Genomic DNA, 16,970 nt, shown 5'->3' on the forward strand with positions numbered 1-16,970 from the left:
TCACTTTTTGTGAACTTTGAATCAGATGATCTGAGCGAGAGTTATGATGATTTTCCCAGGTCACCTGTTTGGGATGTAATTTGGGAGCCTGCAGAAACCCTAAATGTATTGAACTGTATCTCCGAAAAAATAGTGAAACAAGATCTGAAATTTGGGGCCAATCTACACCACGATTGCAGCTCAAATAGGTTTTAATTTCAGAGTCTGAACCTTCGTTGAAAACAAATTATAGCGAAAATTCCACGATGATCTGTTTGAGTTGAATTTTGGGGCTTGGAAAAACTCTAACTTCCTCAGATCATATCTCCGAAAAAATAATGAGAAAAGATCTGAAATTTGGACCCAAGGTTCAGAACGATTTCGGCTCAAATGTGTTTACTTTTGGCTTCTGAAACTTTGTAGCGAAAAAGTTATAGTGAAAATTCCATGATGACCTATTTGGAGCAGCGAAACCCTAGAATCCAAAGCTCTCATACCAAATGTTATGAAACCAGCTCACAAAAAGATAGAAAATGTTGAAATATGCAAACAAGAATATTCCAATTTAATTTTTCCTTGTATTAAATTGTGAATTAAAATCGAATTTAGTCTTAACAGCTACTTGGCAATAATTAATTAATTTATTTTAAATTAATTAGTTGGAGAAATTCAAGTTAGAAGTCTTTCTGAAGTCATGCAAGAGTTATCCCTTAAATTAAAGAGATAAGATTGAGTTATATTTGTGTTGTAATTAGTTAACTCAGTTTACTAAGTTAAGTCAAGTTAAACTAGTTCCAAAATGTTTGAGGAACTAATAGTGAGTTAACAGTTAGTTGATGCATTAATGCACTCAACTAGTGCTACTCCAGTTAGCTGAAGATTCCCTCATCAAAAACTCATGCATGTCTATTATGAGAAAGACCCAGTTGAGATTAATGTTCAAGGACAATATACTATCAGTTTCATGTGTTTTCTCATGGAGAAAACTCATGCATGCAGTCAAGGATGCATCCTTGAGGATTGCACAGTTTTGAAGGATTGGTTTTCCACTTAGTAATAGGAAAATCATCCACAAGGAACAACGCAAGGAAATAGGAGCTTGGAGGGTAGAGAGGAGGGCTGGAGAGAAGCCAAGATTGCCTATGAGCATCTGTGAGGATTGTATTGAGAGCTGGCTAGCTGTGAGGGCTAAGGCTTTGTAAAATTCCTATGTATTTCCACCATGTATGATAATACAATGGTGTGGGGTTTTTAGCTGAGGCTTTCCCCAAAGTATTTTCATGTGTATTGTGCCATTGATTCTTCTTCTTCTAGTTATATTGTTCAACTCGATCTTTAAGCTTCCGTAAATTGATAGTATAATTAGGTTATAGTATTCTGCTTTGATTTATATTGCATTATCGGGTTAACCTACAACAAATTTTCTACATGGTATCAGAGCTGTGAACAATATATTGAGAAGAGAATTTGAAGTTTGAAGTTTAGGGTTGTAGGTGCAAATCAAATTTATATCATACTTCAAGGTTGGCCAATGGCGTTCTATGGCTTGAGACTCGAGTATGCCTTGGAAGGTATCTCGAATTACATAGCATGGAAAGATAGATTGGAGGCTCTATTAGAAGAAAATGGCTTGAAGGAATTCATTGATCAAGAAATCCCAAAGCCAACTTCAACTAATGCACAAGAGTTAGCTGAGTGGAAGAAGTGTGTGGTGAAGGTGAGACGGATCATCCTTGAGGGAGTTCGAGACCATATTGTCTCGAGTCTCCATGGGAAGGATACTCCATTTTCAATGTGGAAGACATTGAAGGACCTCTACCAAAACAGTAGTGACTAGAGGAAATTAGCGCTCAAGGATAAGCTTCAAAGAATCAAGATGGAGAAGGGTGATACTATTTCCACATATTTGAACAAGCTCACCACCTACAGAGATGAGCTCTGCAGTGTGGGAATAACTAAAGCTGATGATGATATGGTGAGCCTCACTCTCATTGGCCTTCCAAAGAGTTGGAATAGCTACCAAGACTCTGGGAATGGAAGGGAGAAACTGCTGGATTGGGAACGACTGTGGTCGGATCTTATGCAGGAGGAGATCAAGAGGAGCACATGAGATGGTTCTTCATCCAAGAATGATGATGAAGAAAATTTGGCCTTAGCAAGTAAGGCAAGGAAAGGGAAGGGGAAGGCTTCCCATTTCAAATCGAATTCTTCTCATGGAGGGAAGAAGGGTGACATGTCTAAAGTAAGATGCTTTAATGGTCACAAGATGGGACACTATGTGACTAATTGCCCATCGAAGAAGTCCAAGAATGGATCCTCGGAAGGATCGGAAGGTGAGGTATTAGCCTCTTAGTTTGAAATGGACTTTACCCTCATCACATGCATGGTGTCATCGATGATGGGTTGTGTCTGGTATCTTGATAGTGGAGCCTCATTCCACATGACTGGTGATAAAAATTTATTCAGTGCCTTGGAGGAGAAAGACCTCAAGATGTGCATAGAGATTGGTGACGACGGAAGGTATAGTGTTTCAGGAGTGGGCATGGTTATTTTTCAAAGGGAGCATGGAGCTCCTCTCACCTTGACAGATGTGATGTATGTGCCTGGACTGAAGAAGAAATTGGTATCGATCGCGATATTGGAGGAAAAAGTCTACAATGTTGTCTTCAGTAAAGGAAAGGCATTCCTAAGACACATATACATGGTGTTATTGCTCAGAAGTTCTCCCTAGAATTTATTAAGAGAAGGAATAATCTAAGGTAACCACAAACCAAATATTTTAGATTCAGGTTTTAGCCAACCTAAGTCTAGAGAGGGCTCTCTCTTTTGTTGGGTTGTGTTATATTCTTTCCACGTAGTTAACAGGGGGTTTGAGGGGCACCCATAACCCCACTTTATGGTGTCTGGGGTAGCGCCTCGGAAAATTTTGGTTTTGGACCCTATGTTAGGTTGGGCGGACCCACCTATGGTTTTGTGCATGATTTTCGCACATGGTTTTTGGACGTGATGGTTTTCGGTCCATGGTATTGGATGCTTCTGCATGTATAAATATGTCTTGTAACATTGAAAGGAACATAATGAAAAATCAAGCTGGTAGTCCCGGTTTTGGGATCCAGAGGAAAATCGCTGTGTATATGTGTTTTATGTGTTCTACTCTCGCATTATTTATTTTCTGTGTTTTAGAACTCGTATGCAGGTAATTTAAAACCTACATTTGGTATCAAAGTAGATTTGGCTTCAAGGGGACACCTTTGTTGCTAGGGGTTTTGCTCGGGCCTGTGGTAGACCCTGTTCAGTGGGAGATTTGCGAGATCGATTCTAGTGGTGAAAGAAGATGGCGAGCAGTGGAAAGATAGAGATTGATAAATTTAATGGTCAGAGTTTTGAGTTGTGGAAACTCAAGATGGAGGATCTGTTGGTGGATAAAGATTAGTGGATCGCGGTAGATCCAAGTACTAAACAACGGGAGTGTCCGATGAAGAATGGAAGAATTTGGATTGGAAGGCAAAGAGCACAATATGATTTTATGTCTCAGATTCAATATTGCTGAATGTATTGGGGGAAGCTACAACAAAGGCTTTGTGGGACAAGTTAGGGACTTTGTACCAATCTAAGTCTCTAGTGAATAAACTGTTCCTGCGGAAAAAGCTGTATAACCTGAGGATGAAAGATGGAGACTCGGTGACAGAGCATCTGAATGCATTTAATACTGTGGTAAGTCAATTAGCATCTGTTGATATTAAAATTTTAGATGAAGATAAGTGCATCAGTTTGTTGTGTTCTCTACCAAATTCATGGGATAGTCTGTGTACTATGTATCATTTATAGATAACTTCTCAATGAATACATGGATATATTTCCTTAAGAAGAAATCTAAAGTCTTTGATAGGTTTAAAGAATTTAAGGCTCTAGTGGAAAACCAGACAGAGAAGAAGATAAAGGGCTAAGGACAGATAATGGTGGAGAGTTTTGTAGTAAGGAATTTGAAGAATTCTGCAAGAAGTGTGGTATAGCATGGCAGAAGACTACTCCATATACACCTCAACAAAATGGAGTTATAGAAAGAATGAACAAGACGTTGATGGAAAGGGAAAGAAGCATGCTCAGTGGTGTCGGGTTAGGACAAGAATTCTGGGCAGAGGCAGTGGATACTGCATGTTACCTGGTCAATAGGTCACCTTCATCGAGGTTGGAGGATAAGACTCCACAAGAGGTATGGACTGGTAAGAAATCCTCTCTTTCACATCTGAGGGTATTTGGATGTGATGCAAATGTACATGTTCCAAAGGAGAAAAAAACAAAGTTGGATAGTAAATCTGAAAAGTGCATCTTTATTGGGTATAAGGATGGTTAAAGGGTTATAAGCTTTGGAACCCAGTAACAAGGAAGGTTATGTACAGCCGAGATGTGGTGTTCAGAGAGGTGAAAGATGTTATTAAACATGAAGTCCAACCAAAGGAACCTGAGAAGATAGAGTTTGAGCTAAAGGAGGAAGAATCAAACTCTACAGCAGAGGAGGAATCAGAAGATGAAGAGCCACAAACTCCGGTTGTGAGAAGATCAGTTTGAGAAAGAAGGCAGCCAGAAAGGTATAGTACATCTGCTTTATATTCAAATTTTTCTTTGTCTATTACTGATGATGATCCCAGAACTGTGAAGGAAGCAGTGGATTCAGAGGATGATAAAATTTGGAAGAGGCCATGGTTGATGAAATGGCATCTTTGCACAAAAATGAGGCTTGGGATCTAGTGGAGTTGCCGACTAGAAGGAAACCCATTGGCAGCAAATGGGTGTTGAAAAAGAAGATAAATGCAGAAGGAAAAGTGGAGAAATACATAGTTCGGTTGGTAGCAAAAGGTTATTCCCAGGTGCCAAGAATTGATTTTGGTGATATTTTTTCTCTTGTTGCTAAGGTAACTTCTATTAGATTACTTTTATCTGTTGCTGCTGCTTTTGATTTTGAGGTAGAACAGATGGATGTGAAGACATCATTTCTTCACGGGGATCTGGAAGAGGAGATCTACATGAAGCAACCTAAAGGCTTTGTGGTGAAGGGTAAGAAAGAACTGGTATGTAAGTTAAAGAAGTCTCTATATGGGTTAAAACAGTCACCAAGGATGTGGTATCAGAAATTTGATACATTTATATGGGGACTTGGCTTCACCAGAAGAAAAGCAGTCACTGTGTGTAATTTAAATTAATTGGTGACCGTGTTATTTATCTGGTCTTGTATGTGGATGATATGTTGTTGGTTGGAAATGACAAAGAAGTTATCCAGGATTTGAAGACCCAATTGTCCTCCAAATTCGACATGAAAGATGTTGGTGCTACAAATTATATTTTGGGCATGGAAATTAAAAGAGATCAGGCAAAGAGGAAGCTCTGGTTAAACCAGAGGAAGTATGTCAAGACAATATTGCAGAGGTTTAATATGTAGGATAGTAAACCGGTGAAGGTTCCTATTCCTGTAGGTGTGAGGTTATCTGCTGAACAATGTCCCAAGACACAAGAAGAGGAAGAGGAAATGTCCCGTGTTCCATATGCAAGTGTAGTCGGTAGCTTGATGTATGCAATGGTATGTACTAGACCAGACATTGCACATGCAGTGGGAGTATTGAGAAAATTTATGTCAAAACCAGGGAAGGAGCACTAGACAGCAGTGAAGCGGGTTTTCAGGTATTTGTGTGGCACAAGTGATTATGGTTTGTGCTACCAAGGAAGACCAGGATTAGACAAAGTGTTGGATATTCAGGCTTTTTTGATGCAGACTGGGCTAGAGATCTGGATCAGAGAAGATCTACAAGTGGGTATGTGTTTCACCTATTTGGAGGTGCAGTCAGTTGGATGAGTAAGAACCAATCTGTAGTGGAATTGTCAACTACAGAGGCAGAATACATGGCAGCCACTCATGCAAGCAAGGAAGCAATTTGGTTGCAGAGATTGTGTTCAGGTATGGGGTTAGTACAGGAAGCTATAAGGATAGACTGTGACAGCCAAAGTGCAATTTTCTTGGCAAAGAACCCCGCATATCATTCAAAGACAAAGCACATTGATGTTCAGTATCACTTTGTGAGGGATATGATAGAAGACAAAAAGGTGTTGCTGGTAAAGGTGGACACTTGAAGAATACTGCAGATGCATTGACAAAATCTATGAGCTCTGAGAAGTTCTCTTGGTGTAGAGAGACAATGGGCATTTCAGGGCTAGAAAAATGACTAAGCTTTCTTGTGGCCCCCTATGGAAAGAAAACAACGAGTGGGAGAATGTTGGGCTGTGTTATATTCTTTCCACGTAGTTAACAGGGGGTTTGAGGGGCACCCGTAACCCCACTTTATGGGGTCCGAGGCAGTGCCTCGGAAAATTTTGGTTTTGGACCCTATGTTAGGTTGGGCAGACCCACCTATGGTTTTCTGCATGATTTTCACACATGTTTTTTGGATGCGATGGTTTTCTATCCATGGTATTGGACGCGATGGTTTTCGATCCATGTTATTGGATGCTTCTGCATGTATAAATATGTATTGTAACATTGAAAGGAACATAATGGAAAATCAAGCTAGTAGTCCTGGTTTTGGGATCCAGGGGAAAATCTTTGTGTATATGTGTTTTATGTGTTCTGCTCTCGCATTATTTATTTTTTGTGTTTTAGAATTTGTATGCAGGTAATTTCTCTATGGAGTTAAAACCCACATCTTTGTAGTTTAACTTTGTTTTATTAGATTTTAGGCTAGTTCTTAGTGTTCATGGGGATTTTGATTTTGATTGAAAGTTGGGTGGTGGAATTCTTGGAACAGATGGATAGAGCTAGGTTTTTAAGCCATTGGGCTATGGAGTCAATCAAAGGATAACTTAACTGGACCAGATCATTAAAGGGATTTTTACAGGGCAGGCTAGTAAAGCAAAAGGCAAATCTTCAAAGGACTGATGGATGGAATGATTCTAACCAGGGTAAAAGGGAAATGAATAATCCTTAGACTGGGATCAAAATGAAGAGCAGGGGGTGATCATCAACAAAAAGCAATTAAGAATTATTTGTTACATAGACCACAGGGAGAAACTACGGAAGTAAGGGAGAATTTAAGGATTCCCTAACTAAGATAGTTCAGCAGAAAACATTAAGAAGGTAAATAGTCAAAACAAAGTGCATTAAAGAAATTTCTGAAGTATCATTCCTGGTTTAACACTCAGATTTCATAGAAACACATATGATTATTAATAAACATAAGGAAAAACAATAATACACATGAGAGAATACTTATTTGATTTTCTCTTAACACAAGAATCCTATAAAATGTATGAACTTTATTCCATGATCCAGCAATCCAATTTTATTTTGATACAATATCAATTTGATTTTAGACACAAGTCTACATAAATGTATTTGAATCCACACTAAATACTTTGAAATGGGAAGTATTTATACAAAAAATATTACAAAATATCTCATAACAGTTTGAGATTTAATTAAGGAAATAAAAATATCTTCAAGCATGAAGATAGACACAGATGGAAAATTGCATCATGTTGTCCCTCTTATTGTGGTAGTGCTGGCTATTGTAGTTGAACTTGAGCCCTTTTAGGTTGGCTGATATGTGTATGATGGAATCATCTTTGTCTTTGGTCTTTAATTGATACTCTTTAACCTGCTACTCTTTAACCCTGTTTACCTGTTTCATCTGGCTGCTATTTAGATTTATTGTGGTAACTTATAGTAAATCTGTCATCTTTTCCCACCATTCATATTTAGGTAATTTCACTTTGAGAATCCTTCTATATATCTCATCTACCTCAGTCTATTTGGCAAAATTTGGCTTGGTGACAAATAGATGTTTCACCTCATGCTCTAGGGAAAATAGATTTTCTAAAGTATCATACAATACTATCCCTGTTGGCAATGCTTTTATTCCTGAAGTGCTTGCATGTTCCTTGGAAAATTTCTTTAATCCATCAACATATTCCAATTGGGTCATAATTTTGTCATTGATGACCATGGGACTTGGAAGGCCTTTATCCCTAAAAATTTGAAACTTTTCCATGAATCTCTCAATGCCAACCTGCATGTTATGGCATTTTTCCTCCAGGTTAAGCATAAGTTTTCTTTTAGAAAGAACCTTTTTGACTTCAATGATGGCTTCAGTTCTATCCTCCACACCAAGCTCATTTAGTTTGTCCTTGTTTTTGCTGTTCAAAAAATGGATGAGTCGATTAGCATCCTCAGGCTAGTCTCCTAGGTCTTCCTTTACCTTTTGTATTGCTTCGGTGGCCACTTTCACCAGTTCTGTTTGCTCAAATATTACTTGAATTGATGGCCAAATATCATTCACAGAGTCAATGATATTGGCCCAGAGCATCTCCTTAGTTTGTCCTAGTGGCTTTTGTAATGTTAGATCCTTCTCTAGGACCTTAATCTTCTCACCCATCCTTAGGGCTTTCTATGTATCTTCTCTCTATTATATTTGGGCAAGCTTGCAGTTAGTTTCTAAGCCTTCCACTTTCTCTTTAAGCTTCTTAAGTTATATTGTCTGGATGGACATTTCCTCCATGGATTTCACTAACTCTGTTGTCTTTTCTGTTGAAGTACCTGTTGTTGTTGACTCAGTTGTGACTAGCAGTGCTGTGGCAAGTGGAGCTGTTGGTGCCAAGGATGCTACCAGTGTTGAGGGAACTACAGTTGTTACTGTGGGAATGGCAATTGTGGAAGTGGTGGCCAATTCACTCTGCTTGGACTAAATAAATATGTCCAATTCTTTTTCTGTTTCTTTCAACTGGTCATTTAGCTTGAGGACCAAGTCCATAAGGTCCTCTTGTCCCTTTTGGGTCTCCAGGACCTCTGATGTCTGTGGGTGATGTAGTGGTGGAACCTTCAGTTTCTTCTTCAAAGTAGCTATGTCATCGTTTTTCTTCTTGATCAAATTTTTAGTGGCCTTCACATCTTTGGGATCATGTCCCAACTCAATGATTAAATCCTCCAAGGATTTGATTCTAGTGTCCTTTGCTTGTGAAGAGGCCTTTTCTAATTGAAATTGAGATGATATGTTATTTACGGAATTCTGCAGTTGGTGAGCTGCGATGGCTTTCCTTGTCAAGGTGGAGTAAATCATCTCCCATGTCTATTTGTGCAACTTAATCTATTCAATAGGATGTATGTCCTTTGCTATCACTTCAAAATCTATCTTCTGGAAGTCAGTTGTTGTCCTCAGTTGTTGAGTAGTGGGCTTCATAAGTCTGGGCTTTTAGCCTCTCATTCTTGGCCTTTATATCTTTGTACCTCTCTCTAATGTCTTGATCTCTGTCAGCAGGCATCCTAAAGGAGGACATCTCAACACTCTGTTGCCTTTCCAACATCTGAGTGTTTGATGTGGAAGGTTCCAATGCGCCCCCAAAAGGAGTGGCAGGCCTACTTCTTTCTTTCTCTATGTTGGTGGCCCCCACTCTTTCTTCTATTAATTATTGCTCTGAAACAGGATTCAACCTCTACCTTTTAACCAGGTTGGTCTCTGCGTATGTTTGTGTCATTGCTCTGCCTGATATAGTGGCCTCCTCCCTATTCCTTTTAAGGATTTTCTCCTCATTTAGAGGAGTTTGCAAGTTAGGGGGAGTACTCATAGTGGGTTGTTGTATACCTGTTTGACCTAATTCCTCTGATAGGTCTGGCTACTCTGATTCTTCTTGTACTTGGGACTCTTCTTCTATATGAGGTTCACTTTGTACCTGTGATTCTCCTTGGGCTTGTGATTCATTTTGTGCTTGTGATTCTGTTTGGACTTGAGATTCTCTTGGCACCTACAGGAAAGAACCTTCATCAATCCTTTTCTCTAAATCAATTAGAGAATTTTCAACTGCTACTTCAGTGTTGTCCTTATCTACTAAAGTTTTCTCCGCCCATTCCAATTGATTTGCATATTTCTCTATCAGGGATTCGATGGTGAATGTAGGGATCCATCTTGTCTTTCTGTCTTCTATTGCAGATGAAGTCACTGGGGTCCTATCTCCACATGAAGCTTTGTTTTAGTTTGAGTTTCTGAAGGATTTCTTCTACTTCTCTTCCAGCTTCTCTGCTATTGCATACAAAGGGTCCTAGTTGAACTTGATTGTGAGCTAGGCCTTCTTTTTGGCCTTAACAAAATGCACCTCATCTGAGTTGATTATTTTCCTGTAGTACTCTAGAGCAAATAACCTCATTGGGAGGTATCTGGGCAATTTATATGGGGCTAAATCACAGCCATAGTTCCTAATTTCTGTGTGATTTTGGTACAAGTACCAATCTCCCACTTTGTGCTATTTTGACAACTACAGGATCCTCCTGATATTTGAACTGATTCTTGGAGGAGGACTTCCTAGCAGCATGGCTACTACTAGATGTACAAAAAGATCAATGAAATTTGTGTATGGATAAGGGGAATCATGCTTATGTATTAGAGGAGTGCAAAAAATTACTGACCTAGGATGACCTTTAGTGTCAAGCTTTTGGAGAGTGAAAGGGAACTTGTTAGGTTGATAATATAAGAAAAGGTGGTAAAAAACTGAAGAATACTTAAACACTCTTTCATTGCTCATTCACAGAAATTGTTCATGCAACCTATCAGCTATGTATTTGGCATAGTCATATATTATAGCAGGGGGTTGTCCTGGAGTGAAAATGGACATGAAGGCTAAAATGATTTTGTCTATGTACTCACTAGTGGTATAGCCTAAAACACAAGAGATCATTGCTACTATACCCTGACCAAATGGGGAAAATATGGTAGCCACATATGGAGGAGGTTCTGTTGGGACATGCTTTTCCTCCCTGATGAAGGTCTGAAGCATTTCAACAATCTTGGCAGTGGTAAGCTTGGGAAATTTGTCTAGCAGGTCTCCAATTGAAATAGGGGTTAAGTTTTGCCCTGGTTGTAGTTGCAGCATTTCGTTGATTGACTCGGCAGTGATGGTGAATAGTATGGTGTGGTCAAGGTACATCACTGCTCTTTGACTGGGAATGTAGTTTACATGGAAATAATGGACAATCTCTAGAAAGATGTGCACCTCAAGGAATTGGTATTTAGGCAAATTAGATTCCAACAGACCTATTTTATCAGCTTGGTTTAGGTATTGGTCTCTCTATCGACAGTACAATTTGATAGGGGATTCAAGGATAGAGGAGTCCTTGGTTTGGAAATCTTTATCAGCAAGGGGAAGGTGGTCCAGGTCCAAGTGAGGAGTAGTAATTGGCCTGACATCCATGGCAATAGGAGAAGACATTCTTAGTTCTTGTGGATTTAAGAATTGTGGAAAGTAACTTTTGAGTTTTTGAGGTAATGGGGGTTCAATTCCAAGTGGGTTTTGTGTTATTAAAGTTTCCTTTAATTTCAATTAAGAAAGCTTTAGAGGCTGGTTTAGAAATTAACAGGGATTTCAATGGATTCTGGCTTAAATACCTGGAATTGACGAAAACGGGGTGTGAACTAGGTAACTGGCAATTCTGAATGGTTGTAAAGGCTTCAATCAGGCTGGAAGGCAATCTAGAAGCTTTTGGCGTCTTCAGAGTGCAAGTGTACATTGGTTGACATATTTTCAATGTTCACAGGTGCGTGCATGGAAAATTACAGTTAAAACGATAAAAACAATGATTTGGGGCTTCTTTGGATTTATTCGTAAAAGGTCAATTTGGCGGGTATGGGTGAACAATGGTCGTTTGTCGCATAATGGGATGAACAATGATAGTTTTGGCGGGTAGTGGGCTGGACGTAAGTGGTTTAATTCACACAACCTTTGGGTGCTTGGCAGTATTGGGGGGAGGCCGCCCGATTCCACTCATCATGCACCACGTCGCCTCGGGGGCCTGGCTGAGGACAACCCATTTCGGGCGGGTATCATTCAGAATTCGGGCCCTTCCAAAATCAACATGACTCGTCGGATGGGGAAGGGGGAGATTGTGCAGTGGTCGGGTGTGGGAGTTTCACGGATGGTAATGGAGGGTCCCGGTGGGCAATTAAACACGATGGTTTTAGTTTAGTGAGGGGTTAGGGCGGGGATTAAAATATCGAACGAGATTTGATTGGTTAATGGTTTGACTTTAATTAATCGCAGTTCGACTAATTATGTCATTTGTTGGGATTGGGTAATATAAAGTTTATATTTCAAACTTAGGGATAGGGATATTAGTACTAAAGGGGTTTCATAAAATATACAGGAAAGGGGTTTTTTCGGGAATTAATGTATAAATAATGTTAAGAGTTAATATGAAAATTGCGAGAGATAGATTGCACTAAGCATAATGCGTTTTGTAATTCCATTGCTTTTTACATAGAACATTATAACTTAGGCTAAGTGCATTTTTGTGGGTTTTTCATAAAACGGGTATCCATGGGGGTGATTACTTTTCCTTAGGGAAATGGTGTTTTAAACTTAGGAAAGGGATTTATTAGGTGAAAATGAAAAAATTGAAAGGGGTGCATGTTTATGAGGGGATTTTAGTACTTAAGATCTATAAGTCATTGGGCCAAGGGTCCGGTCCCTCCAGATGTCAAAGAAATGCTCTGAGCCCCTTTGACTTAAGATTGTGGGTACTTCAATCTTATTGTGGGAAATTAGTTAAGTAAATGGTGAAATGAGTGAGGGGAAATTAGCTAATTTGACTTTATGAACTTTATGCCAGCCCAATTTCTCATCCATACTTAGAACTTTCATGATGAGGGTGATCAATATGCTTTCATCTAACAATCATCATAATTTTTCAACCTTTCTTCTACTTACCCATCTACTCATCCTACCATTTTTACTTCTCTTTATTAGGGTGCATTTAAGCTAGCAAACCCTTATCAAATGTTTTCTTTTCTTTACAATGGTAATCTAGCTAAATCTAACCTTATTACATCCAAGGGCTCAAATTAAACAATTGAGCTCCTTTTATTTACTCTACCTAATCTACTTATCTGCCAAGATTACACTGTTTGGTCATATTTTTATTCTCTATCTATAAACATGAAATTGAAACATGAAATAGCCAACTTTAAACATTTTGACTATCATGAATTGTGGCATAGGTTACAAACTGCCCACAATCATTTATTCTGCTTAAAAAGTAAATAGTAGTGGCATTTTGACTTGCACACTTTCATGGTCTTTTCTTTCCTTGGGGTTCATATTTTCATATATTTTGACTTTTTTATTCTTGTTGTCCTTTGAGTTTTCTTTTAGGACATACCCTCTTTACATTTTTTAATTTTTTGAATATGGAAAACATTTGCATAAAGAAAAGGTATGTACATATTACAGGTTTAATCTCAGCCATTCAAAAATTATGACTCCTATTCGTATAGGAACCTAACTGTGGCTCCACTTGGGGATGGCATTTCCTGGTGAAATGTCAAGAACTTGTAGATCAATGGCCTTCTGGATTGCTGTGATGTTCTTCTACAACTTTTGTCCATTTCACTTTTTTGCCTTAATGCTATTTATGACAGTAAAACCTTTGAATCTTAGGGCCTTCTCTTCAGGCTTCAACTCCAAAAATTCACTATCCAATCAACTCTAGACTTTGAAAAACAAAATATGTACAAATGATTAGTGGAATTAGTAACTAGGTTCAATGTAGTGTTTAAGTGTTCGACCATTAACTGGTCCTCCTTCTGCTTCTGTGCCATCCATTTCTCTCAGGAAGAAAAAATTATTACCTCTGAATGCATAGATGATATATGGGCCTTTCCATAGGAAATCAAACTTCCCATGTTTACCTTTATCCTCTCTTCTTGAGTCCCATTTCAAAACTTTTTCTCCTAGGTAAAAATCTTCTACCTTAGTCCTCTTGTCAAAAGCATTCTTGATCCTTTCCTGCACAACTTGAGATATGATGTACACTTCTTCCTTGGTTTGTTGTAAATGAATTGTTTGGATGATTATCCTTTGAATGTCATTTGGTTCAACCTGCAACTCTTAGAGCAATTTCATCACTGGAGTTCCAAAGGAAGATGGGAAAATAGCTTCCATTCCATAAACTAATTGATAAGGACTTGTACCAATGGATTTCATTGTGATTAGCCTATCTACCCATAAGGCATTCACTAGCTTCTTGTTCCATGTTTTCTTGTTGTCTTCTAACAGTTTTTTGATGATATTTACAAGAATTTTATTTAAGGACTCTCCTAGTCCATTTCCTTGGGGTTAATATGCTATGGAATGGCCCAATGTTATATGGTACTTGTTACAGAAATCAATCATTCTCTTAGATTTGAAGGTTGTTGCATTATCAATGATGATCTTGGTTGGGAACCTAAATCTAGATAGGATGTTGGATTCAAGGAAGGTTATTATAACAGTATCAGTGACTTGCCATGATGGTATGGCTTCTATACATTTGGTAAAGTAATATGTAGCAGTGAGAATCCATTTGTGTTGGGCAGAGGAAGCTGGGTGAATTTCACCAATGAAGTCATGACCCCATTGTTGAAAAGGTGCTTCAGCTGATATTGGTTTTAGGGGCAGGGGTAAAAGCTTTTTCTTTCCTTCAAAAAATTGGCATTTATGACATGAGGTTACAAATTTATTTACATCAAAAAACAAAGTGGGACAATAGAAACCAGCTCTAAGAATCTTGTCAGCAGTGGTTTTCCAGTAAATATGTCCTCCACAGTCACCTGCATGAAACTCTTGTAACACCTTGTCAGATTCTTCTTTTAATAAACAGTTAAGAAGGACACCTTCATGATTCATCCAAAACAAAGCATGGTCAATTATGCAAAACTTTAAATATTTCATTTTTAAAAACCTGCTTTTGGTCCTGGATAATTCAGGAGGATCTTGTAAAGTTTGTAAAATATATATGATGTCAGCATACCATGGTGATTCAATAAAGGCCTGGTTGATTGGTGGAGTCGCCATATCCTCTCCATTATCCATTTCTGCAATAAAATTTATGTCAAGGCCTAACAGTTTGATTCAGCCATGAGCTTGGCTAAACCTTGGCCTTTGATTAATTTTGTTGGCTTTATTTCTAGGTCATATTCTAATATAGTAGCTATCCATTTCCCTCTCTTTCCATCTGGACCATCCTATGTTAGGATATCCTTCACTACTGCATTCGGGACATAGGCTATTATATGAGAATATAAAATGTAAACTCTAAAATCTTTGATAGATTTGGCCAAAGCAAAAGCTTGCTTTTCCATTATATTGTATTTTAAAGAGGCATCTCTGAGGTCTTTGCTAAAAAAGGTAATAGGTTGTTCATAACCCTCATCATTCTTTTGCAGTAGGACTATAGCAATTATGTGTTCTGAGGCAAAAGAGAATATAATGAAATCCCTATCAAACTTTGGACTGATCAAAACTGGGGTTTTTGTTAAGGCTATTTTAATATCTTCAAAGGACTTCTTAGCCTCAACAATCCATTTTATGGTCAAATCTTTCTTCAACATGTTATTCAAATATCCAATTAATTCTGCTAAGATAGAAATAAATCTCCTAAGAAAGTTTATTTTTCCTAAAAAGGATTGTAACTCTCTTATGCTCCTAGGATGTTGTATTTGTAAGATGGCTTCAATTCTTGCAGGGTCTATTCGGATACCATCTTTAGAGATTATGTGACCTAACAATTTACCTTCTTCTAACCCAAATAAATATTTTTTAGGGTTCAAAAAAATTACATACTTCCTACATTTAATGAAAACCTGCCTTAGATGATCTAGGTGTTGTTTATCAGATTTTGAGAATATAGTGATATCATCTAAGTATATTACTAGGAACTCATGGATTTCCATAGAAAAAGCTATATCCATAGCTCTGTGAAAGGTGGCCCCTAAATTCTTTAGCCCAAAAGGCATCTTCACATACATGAATGTGCCCCAAGGAGTAGTGAATGTAGTTTTTTCCTGGTCATTTGGGTGAACTAAAATCTAATTGTAACCAGAAAACCCATCCAATAATGAGATTCTGGTTGACCCTACTACCCTTTGTAATATGTGATCCATTTTAGGGAGAGGGTAATTGTCTTTAAGTGAAATTTTATTGAGATTCCTAAGATCAACACACAGTCTAATCTCACCAGTGTTTTTCCTTGTGGGCACCAAATTTGAAACCCAATCCGAGAATCTAATTGGTGCTATTATCTTGGCTTCGTACATTCTTTTGATTTCCTTTTCAATAGAAGGCAATAGGATAGGATTAATCCTCCTAAGCTTCTATCTAAAAGGTTTCTGGTTTTCTTCTATGGGGATAGTGTGTTGTATTATGTTGGTGTCATAGGACTTGAGGTCCTCATAACTCCAAGAAAAGATATCTCAGAATTCCTTCAGCAGTTCTATGTATTTCACTTTTTCATCAGGAGGTAAAGACATTGAAAGTTTTATCAATTTTGGATTTTCCTCGGTCCTTATGTTGCACTCCTCTATATCAGATTTTAAGGGTTCCGTCTTTGGTTTTCTAGGGACATCATTTGAATCAAAAAAGTCTTCCAAAGGGGTTAATCCTTTTGGAAAAAAGTTGTCTCTGAGATTAATGATTTCAAAATCTTCGTTAATTACCTCTTCAATTTCAATTTGCTTTAGGTTTTGAATATCTGATTTTGTAAACTTTGTGGGATGGAGTCTATCTATCTCTTCATCTTCTAATTTGTTAATTTCTATTTTATTTGTAAAATCAAGATCTAATGTTGTGTCAATATCTATGTTGCTATTTACAAATTCTTCCTCTAAAGTTAAAAAATTGTTTATTTGTTGGTCATTAGCAAACACTTGCTAGTTTTTCAAGTTGTCTGGGATAGCAGGTTTGTGCCTAACCTCAGCAGTGTATTGATGGTTAGGTTGAAATGGTAATGTACAAGTGCTAGAAAACATTGCTAAAATATGAGCTTGCATTTTATGTTTCCTTGGAATGACTGCAAGCTTGGTTTCTAGAAAAGTGTTCAATATTTCTAAATTGTTCCTCTATAAAAAATTAATCTAGGGTCTTTGGTCATATATAAAACATTAATTTGTTTGATAAACAACTCAGAATATCACATAATAGAAACTTTA

This window comes from Pinus tabuliformis, chromosome 6 (assembly GCF_031772625.1).
Source record: "Pinus tabuliformis cultivar Carrire ecotype Pingquan chromosome 6, CPIR1, whole genome shotgun sequence".
In the NCBI taxonomy this organism is placed as follows: Eukaryota; Viridiplantae; Streptophyta; class Pinopsida; order Pinales; family Pinaceae; genus Pinus; species Pinus tabuliformis.